The sequence below is a fragment of the Pecten maximus genome, chromosome 19 (genome assembly GCF_902652985.1).
Source record: "Pecten maximus chromosome 19, xPecMax1.1, whole genome shotgun sequence".
Taxonomy (NCBI): Eukaryota; Metazoa; Mollusca; class Bivalvia; order Pectinida; family Pectinidae; genus Pecten; species Pecten maximus.
Window position 1 is genome coordinate 6,289,815 of NC_047033.1, and position 10,421 is coordinate 6,300,235.

Consider the following 10,421-nt stretch of genomic DNA (forward strand, 5'->3'; position numbering starts at 1 on the left):
CACGGTATGCGTCTTCTGAATTATGCTTTCTCAATGCACTAATGGTAATTTAATGTCCAAAATACAATGTACTTTATTATGCAGTATGAAATTAAATAGTAATTGTAAATTGCCACTGCAAAACCTTTTATTGATTGTTGCTTATGGTGCATGATAGTGACTACATGTTTGTACGTCTGTAAAGTTTAGTTTGGGAAATGTGCTCTGATCTTGTCGTTAGCCGATACTTCACACTGGAAACTTTGAAAACTTTTCATAGGCTGAAGCATGGTGAGTTTTACAAGTTTACGTCAGCAACCGTACAGAAGAAATACGCCAATATTTAAATTTAAAATATTAATTTGTTTAGAGAGTTTCTACTTGAACTAGCAATCAATATTTGTCGGGGACAGAGCTCCCAGTAGCGACTGTCACGCTCGCATAACTAGATTAGTAAACATGGTAAGTATTTTTGTGGTGTTTCTATGTGGTATGTATGTAGGGTTTATATTTAGTGGTGCGCTACCTATAAGTCGGACCTCTCTGTCAGGTAAGTATTTTCGATAAGGCGCGAGAGATACCAGATGACGGGCGATCGGTAAGGCACGCTCTGGACGGAGGATCGTTCGAGGTATTGGAGACATTGTTATATTTGTCTCATATGAGTGAAAGCACAGAAAGCTGACTGTGGTAAGTGTTTGCCCCTTTTTGGTTTATATTGCCATGTATTTATCCGATTGGATTATAGTATTTACCTGTAGGAGACCGGTCAAGCATTTATAGTTGATGCGGTCCACTCGTGCGTGACTGAGTTGTTTACGTGTATGTTTGAATTTCTATAACTAGTTATTGTTTATCTATATGTTATAATGGTAACTATAGTATCAATAAGCTGTATAAGCAAGATATTTGTATATCAGTCATGTATTAGTTGTATACGGGCCAGTTATTGTCATGTATTTAGTGTAAAGTAAGCGTATGCGTTTTCTATAGGTATGGAGGCCCATAGGTGATAGACTGTAATTATTTATTGTACGCTGTGGACCCGCATGTTTACTTAACTGGTAATTCGCATAAGTATGCTATATTATTCAGTAATTATAGTAATAGTTAAGTAATGTTATTTAATTATCATGAATTTATATATAATTGTATATCTAGAGACCCCAGTTTGTTAGGAGTGTAAATGTATGGAAGCGCGTAAGTGAAATAAATATCTAGCTCTTGTATACGCGAAGAGACTTTTAAACTACCTGGAATATTACGGATTTCTACAAACTATGTCCTATTTTCTGTATTTACCAGCTTTCTACCGTGGATTATCAAGGGAACTGGGTGAGATGGGCCAGCCAACACAGTAACAGTTTTGATCATGACAGGGTCATCTACATGTGATAGTCAGTGGCGGTATAACCCAGCCTTGTTTCCCGGTGATGCAGTTGACTCATATAAGTCAGTGGTCAACAGTTCGACCTACATGTATACCTGTGTGGTTTCCATGTGGCAGTGATGATGATTCCGATATCGGCTGATTGTTATGTTAACACTGAAGTGTTATGAGATACTGAAGTATCTACATCTACGCTCATAGCTGGCCACTCATGTGACGTGATAGGACAGAGGACCAGAGGAGTTGATTGGAAAGGAAGAGGACAGAACTTTTAAAAAGACTGTATATATCCTTATGTGTAGTGTGAGTGTGAGTGTGTGTGCATTTTGTATATATAATAGCCTTATAAATACTGTAAATAAATATGTATATACTGTATAGAATGCTTTATTGTGTTATCAATACTGGGTATGGCTGTGCCGCTCTGACCACAGTTACAGCGACAACCAGTGTTTGTGTATGAATTGATCAATCGTGCTATAATAACACCATTAGACACTTTCAATACCTACTGTAGCACTACAATTACAATAACAATAGATCAAACAAGGATTCCATCCGTGGAACAAGTATTATGTTGAACGTGAAGTGACCATTATCCTTCCATTAGCAAATCTGACATATTGATTCTGTAAACAAATAACATTTTATTTGGGGGGGAAATCGTTTTGATCACCGGCCAAACCGTTCAGCAATAATAACGAAATTCAAATGATCCAATTTAACAATGGCTCATGTGATGAGTCCATGTGTAACGTTTCGCCCCCTGCTCCCGTATTTCCAGCCCAGTTTATGTAGATAACCTTTATGGTAGAAATACAGAAACAGAAGGAGTAACATAAATTTAGGTTCGCTCCTGTCCAGTATCTTGGAATTAAAGTAAGTTGGCAAACACGTCAAATACAAATAGTGGTACATTTATTATTATTAAAACGGATAATAGGTCTCTTGGATACAACACATAACTTTGATACTGTTAGCCAATGTCACGTTACTGGTAATATTCTGGGCGTTATGAATACTTAATTATAGATATAAGAAATAGTAGTTGTTGCCCATTTCTAATTCCAGTTATTTCCCTTGGATCGTGAACTATGATGGGCTGATAACTATTGTTTGGTATATGTAATGATTACGTAAGGACTGGTTGGGTATCTGTTTCCTTCTTTAACTGTATCGTCTGCTTTTGGGAGTATCCCATCATGCATCACGTCAGTCTTGGTTGCGAAAGTAAACAATAACTTCAACAGACCTTTCCAAGCCTCTGATACCCAAAACATCGCTAATAATGATTAGTATATCATTTTTAAATGGGTACCCATCGTTTTGGTGGTACTGCATCAGCCAATCAGCGTCGAGCAATGACGTCATCTTCTGGAGTCCGCCAAAGTGTAAACAAACGCGGAATTCACTCACAGAATTTCGCAGAATAACCATGTTTGCAGTGGGTGTACATGCATAACACAATTATAAGTAACTTAATAACATCACGAAGGATCCAGGCATGCTTCGTTTACAATATAAGGTAAGATAATTGGTCTGGAATTGTGTCTGAATCTAAGTTGACGAATCTCGCCATTTTGAACGGCATGCTCAACCGGCAAAGCGTGGTAAGGAAAGTTGTCGGAAATTTCTCTTATGAAATACGTATTTGCGTCGGGCTCAACTCATGTTATGATATATATAGATAATCTACGACTGGTAGACTGTAAATTCGTAACACATGTAACAGCGAGTCATGTCATGGTAAATGTAACAGCGAGTCATGTCATGGTCAATGTAACAGCGAGTCATGTCATGGTCAATGTAACAGCGAGTCATGTCATGGTCAATGTAACAGCGAGTCATGTCATGGTCAATGTAACAGCGAGTCATGTCATGGTCAATGTAACAGCGAGTCATGTCATGGTAAATGTAACAGCGAGTCATGTCATGGTCAATGTAACAGCGAGTCATGTCATGGTAAATGTAACAGTGAGTCATGCCATGGTCAATGTAACAGCGAGTCATGTCATGGTCAATGTAACAGCGAGTCATGTCATGGTAAATGTAACAGTGAGTCATGTCATGGTCAATGTAACAGCGAGTCATGTCATGGTCAATGTAACAGTGAGTCATGTCATGGTCAATGTAACAGCGAGTCATGTCATGGTCAATGTAACAACGAGTCATGTTATGATCAATGTAACCGCGTGTCATGTCATGGTCAATGCAACAGCGAGTCATGTCATGGTCAATGTAACAGCGAATCATGTCATGGTCAATGTAACAGCGACTCATGTCATGATCAATTGTAACAGCGAGTCATGTCATGGTCAATGTAACAGCGACTCATGTCATGATCAATTGTAACAGCGAATCATGTCATGATCAATTGTAACAGCGAATCATGTCATGATCAAAGTAACAGCGAATCATGTCATGATCAAAGTAAAAGCGAATTATGTCATGATCAATGTAACAGCGACTCCTGTCATAGTCCATGTAGCCATTATTCATGTCATCATCCATGTACCCATAATTCATGTCAGGATCCAATATAACAACGGAAGACTAATATTTGAAAAAATAGTTAACATTATTTCTGGATCATTAAAGTTGAAGCAATCCCTTTACATTTGTAGTCATTTGGCCAAAGTGTTAGTCAAATTCTAGAGGGTACATAAACAAATGGGCAGATCTGCAATATAGATATATTTTGTCTTTCTCGAATTCCGATTTTGTTATAATTTCACTTCTCTCTGTTGTCTTTCTACATAAACCAAAAAATCGGAAGTTAAGTGAGACAATGTTTCAGAAGGGTTCTAAAACTAGATTCGATATCTTCAAATTGTCTTTTAAACCTAACTGATTTTTATATATACACATACATCTGTATTTCTTTTTAAAACAGATATTGTGTTATCAACACTGTTTTAAATCATGCAGTTTGTATAAGATATGTCTCCCTTGCATAACATTGTAATTGGTAATCTACATTAAATGCACTTTGTCTTGTATCACTGTGTTATTATGTTTTGGAGACAACTTATATAGGCTTTGCCTGATGTCCACTCCTTTTGCCATCAATGTTTATGTCAATAAAACTGTTTGAAATTGAAATTGATCTACATTCGAAGCGTAATTGTTTCTAAAAATAATCCATTAATAATTATACGTCATTGTAAGCGGAAGGATAAAACTGATTTATTCACGATAATTATTCACCGCAATGAAAATCTAGTTCAAGGCCGGATCACAATTTCAGTTCAGAAATGAGAAATGGTGGTGACAAAGAAACCAAGCGTCATTCCAGAACTGTTAATAATATTTGACTGATTATCACAGTGAATAATTGGTTATTTTCAGATGCAATCATGATGTTACCCATGGACAAAGTGGGGACGAGTTATTTTCCTTTATTGGGAGTATGTAGCCCTGGTAATATTAGCCGCAATATACCGATCGGCTAGAGAATTCTATATTTTACCGACGAGCCTAATTCGTAATCACGTTGCGGGGTATTGGTCTGAAAGTGGCGCGCTGCAGGAAGGTAATGGTCTATCAGTCCGGGGTGTGGTGTTTTTATCTCAACACTTCCAATGTGCCCATAGTTTATGTGCTTTAGAAGCAGGATGCCAGACGGACTTAATCCAACATCCTTTTGATATCTAATATGCCTATCTTTGACTTGTTGTCGATCTTTTAAACCTCTCAAATACAAAATATTACTCGCAGGCGTCTGAATCTGATTAGTATGTAAATGATATAATTCTTAAGCTGTCTATTATGTAAGATACCAGCCAGACTTCAGGCGCCGAAGACGGTTCAGTATCTTACATAATATGCAGTTCGAGGATTATATCTCAGCTTCAAACAACAACAGGTATTGATACATAGGACAGTTATGTAATGTGTCATATTTTGCATGCTTTTTCACAAGTGCATGCATTACAGGTGTATGAGATATACGCGATTTGATTTGTTTTCTTCATGTAAATAATGCTTGCTGACGGTGAAAGTGAGTTCTTTACAACGTAAATATACCGTGCATTCAAAACACCAGCGTTGAATTCAAGTAATCTGATTGGTTCATTGGAGAATATTCCTCTGGAATAACTCTTGTATCTCTGAGAGATTGAAATACAAACGAATCACACAATTAAAGAGTGAAAAGACAATACCGTAATACCACATTTTAATGTTTTCATCAGAGATATATCACATATTTCTGGAATTATACACGAATCTCTCAAGGGAATTGATAGAAAAAGAAATTCTGTGGACATAAATTTAGGGGGAAATGACATATGTATGCAGATATTGATAATCCAATGGTAATACACTTACTGTTAGAAATGTGTCCCTCAGTGCTTTGACATGTATACATATATATGTATGTTCCATGTAAAAAAAATGTGTGTGATTCAAACCTTCTGTTAAAGGAAAACATATAGTTCACTATAGTACACTAATACCGCATTAAGTTTAGAGAAATTCTGTGTTACTTGTTGACAGATATACATACAGTATATACATTGTATATATATTTTCAAATTCACTCGTTTGTAAAAAAAAAAACCAAGCCCGTTGTTATAGTTTTTCCCATTGCCTAACATAATCATGTGTTATTACAAAATCTTTCCTTTAGCTCTCCAATAAGTGTACTGTTGTGTATTTACTGGAAAGCTACAGGTGATACCTATTCATTCGGCTGAATATAGTCAGACAATAACAAAAGATTACAATACATAACAGCTCTACATCGATAAAAATGTTTAACTGTTGACATCAGCAGGGAATTTGTACATCAACATTACTGTAAGCACACGTGTGCATACGGCTGGCGAGATATGAAATTTATTAGAATCGAATCATAGCATGTTTTGTATATAATATAAGATCATTTAGGAAATATTTCTTTTAGATTAACAAAGTACTTTGCTATAAATAATTCAGAATAGGAAATATATTGAAAGATGCTAACCTTTTAGGCAACGCAATGTATGCTTTGACGATGGTTTGCATCATGTCCTGCTCCTCCGTCTAATCACTGCCAGACTTCGATTAGGTACCACGCTTGTTGGAAAGTTTTAATCACAGGAAGAAAAGTGTCAGTACACCCCATAGTTAACACGAATGGACGAATCGGTCGATTTGTGGAATAGAAAAATTAAAATACTGTTCGAGTTCTAAACTACCGTTCCGAGTGTAATTGGACTGTAACTGCCCAATAACTCAGTATGTTGTCAACCCAAGAAAATAAGAAATGAACACGGGTAATATGGTACAGAGTTGGTTTATTGCGCCCGCACATGCTTAAATATATAAACGACAAATAATGTAACGTAATTGATGAATTACGTATGCAATGACAGTACAACTCTACCGCTGGTTAACACAGACCACGAAACTCAACAGGGGTCTGCTCCTAGTTAGTATAAAAAGATAAAATATTAGCCCTACCCTCTTTTTTTAATAAAAAAGGTATTAAGCGCGAAAAGTCGGAAGGGGGCTGGGGAGGGATGAGCTTCGATTAACTTTGAATTTAAATTCAATCCGACTAAACTAGCAAACACACACAAGCGTCTGTAACTTACGTTAGTGTAGAATCTTTCAATATAAATGAAATTATTCTTTTTTTTTCAAGTGATTTAAGGATGATCAAACGAATCAAAAGCGATCGCGATAGCCGACAATGCATCAACTGTGGAATGAAAGTAGTTTTATGTTTCGGATCGGTATGCAAGTGTCAGCCTGATTGGTCGACAGTTCTGTAAACAATGCTATCTATCAATTTCGACCAATCAATAGCCTACTTCCGTTCCACAGTCGATGTTTCGTCTGATCTTCAAGTGTTACGCCTTGTTGATGCTGTAGGATTAGGCCCTAATTGTTTTACTATCAATACTAACCAGAAGCATTTGCCTGTGCACAGACGAAGATACAAAGAGGGAAAAGTGAGCATAATGACGTAAAAAGCATACATTTCACTCTGAGATTTACACACGACAAGTCATTCATTCACGAATATCACTAGTTTCAGACGAGCTTTAGTCAGGTAAGTCTACAGTAAAACGTTTTTGCAACAGAGAATACGGTAGTAATGTAGGATATGAAAGTTCAAAAGATAAATTTTGCGATAAATGTTTTGACTATCTAGCCGTTTGTTTGGACAATCCATGGCACTTTCGTATAAAACAAAGATGATGGTTAAATATTAAAATCCATCGTTTTCCATCGCACACCTGACTGTTATGCTAATAAAGTTAATGTAGAGTGCTACTGACAAATCAATACACCGTAGCTAAGGAACATCCTGACTACTAACTGACAAACCAATACACCTTAGATAATGTACATCCTGACTACTAACTGACAAACGAATACACCTCAACTAATGAACATCCGGACTACTAACTGATAAACCAATACACCTTAGATAATGTACATCCTGACTACTAACTGACAAACCAATACACCACAACTAATGAACATCTTGACTACTAACTGATAAACCAATACACCTCAACTAAGGAACATCCTGACTACTAGCTTACAAACCAATACACATTAGATAATGAACAACCTGACTACTAAATTACAAAACAATACACATTTAAGGATTGAATCTTGATTTGGTCGATTGCATGGGGTCATGAATTGAGTTGCTCTTGAGACAAATTCAACATGAACTGCTTCTTTGAGTTCATGTTGAATTTGTCTCAAGAGCAACTCAATTCATGATCCCATGAAATCGACCAAATCAAGATTCAATCCTTATATTTCAATTTGTTTTTTAACGATTAAAAAAGTCGGTCTAGATATTAATGTCTCGAGCTTGTGCAAGTCCAAATGTGGAAAAGCCCGAGGAGTTCCGGATTGTGCATGTCTAGTCGGTCGAGTAAAATAGTCTGCAATTTTAGGATTGAAAATAGCATTTTTTTGTCAAAATAGAAGTATCTAGCATATCTGGTCTTTCATAGAATACAAGAATACATTATCAATTTGATAATTTTAATAATTATTCCATGCTTATAACAACAATGTAGAAAAAGTGAAATCGTTCCGCGGAAGGATTTTAACCATGTATTCATACGCACTGATCAGTGTTAATCTGGTCAAATTCATGAGCAAATGAAACAGATTAAGTTTAGTAGTTTCATTGAATCCAACTTGAGTAGAAATTGAAATATTAGCTAATGACTACTAATTGACAATCCAATACACCTTAGATAATGAACATCCTGACTACTAATTGACAAACCAATACACCTTAGATAATGAACATCCTGACTACTTACTGACAAACCAATACACCTTAGCTAATTGACATCCTGACTACTTACTGACAAACCAATACACCTCAACTAAGGAACATCCTGACTTCTAACTGATAAACCAATACACCTTAGCTACACGTAATGTACATCCCCACTATTAGGTTGATGGTATTATCAGCGGTCTAGTGTAAATCAATAGTAAAAAAAATAACCTTCCGTCAATTTGAAGTAATGAGTATAAAATGGCTTAACTAGTCCTAAATCCTTACTAGCGTTCAGAAAATCTACAGAGTAATAATACTTATGAGATTATCAGATCTCTAAAATGTTTAAAACAAAAATGATACTATTCCTGCTATCAGCTTTTACCAAAATTTAATATTCGAAATGTAGATTTGCTTAAAATAAATAATCGACAGACGGACAGATGACATGATGACGCCAATATCACGTAAGCCGTTTGGTCATTATTTAAATCTAAAACAAGAATAAATGCATGATATATATGCAGACACAACACTAGCTCTGTTGAAGATATTCTTATTTAAGATGAGACAATGTTTTAATGATTCTAACTTATAATGCATAGCAGGACAAAACATAAACTTTTCTGTCCGTTGGTATACCAAGTCAAGCTTGCATTCTTTAAGGTACCACAGAGGGAAACAAAGACTCTTTAATGAGGGTAGGAAACCTCAATTCCTTATGCATAACACATGGTAACACAGACTTAACACTTCTTTACGATCGCTTGGTTTCGCTTTTCCAAATGATTTACAAATCACGTCGTTCATATATGTCTTTTTGCCTTTTTTGCCATTAAATAAAAAAAAAAAAAAAAAACTAACAAAACTGCTTATCGCTGCAGTGAAAATATAAGATTTTGCAGTGAAAATATTTCCCCGTTTTTGACCAATCATAGCGAACCTTTGTATTCACCTCATTGAAACTTGCCGATTTTTCCAATCGAAGCGGAGACAGATAAATTGGTTCTGTTGCTGTATTTCTGAAATATTGACTAGTTTTTGACAAAATATTCACTTGACGCTAGCTATTCATGCACAGATTCTCCAATAATAGCAGAAAACGCTTAAATTGCGTCGATCAGTCCTTTCAAAATGGCGCTGTCAAGTTGACGTGGAATAACGTCACAAAGAGATGACATCATTACTGATTCCCGCACTTGTGACACTTTTAATTTTTCGATGTTTTTAATTTTGTTTTTAAGTATATATATTGGTTTCCAGTTTAGTATAACATATATTTCACTCGTATGACAGAATATTTCGATATTTTTCACTCGTGCTTCTGAGAAAAGGCCTGGTGTGACATTTGCCATAGTAATGCCTGTCATGCATTTAAAAAAGTGTTGATGCAGGTCACTAATACATGCCATCATAACTGAGAAAATAAATATTGAAATATTGTTTTTTTTTTATCATTTTGATATCCAAATTTAGTGAAGGAACTTATATGCCTAATGATATGTCACAGCATTTCGCCAATTTAGGACTCTTTATTGTTTGTGGTTAAAAGAATGGAAATCGTAAAGGAAAGAACGATATATACATTATGTATAATGAACATAGCAGGAGGATGGTCAAATCATTCTAAATTTAAAACTTGGAATATTGGCAAGAATTATTCAGAATAATTTAAGACATGACAAGCAGAATAAGTTAGGCTAAAAATTCACGATAAATGCACATTTTTTTTCTTCGTTTGTCTGTTTTATGTTAATCAAACGGTATCACTTTATACTTATCTTTCACACATGAAATAACGGTCAC

At 35.6% G+C, this 10,421-nt stretch overlaps 1 long non-coding RNA gene across 1 annotated transcript; it reads left to right on the plus strand.

Moving 5' to 3' along the window:
* Positions 1–426: 426 nt before the first annotated feature.
* On the plus strand, positions 427–1,749 carry LOC117317277. The gene is made up of 2 exons (XR_004530155.1): positions 427–669; positions 1,285–1,749. It is a non-coding gene; the product is annotated as an uncharacterized LOC117317277 (long non-coding RNA).
* Positions 1,750–10,421: the final 8,672 nt, after the last annotated feature.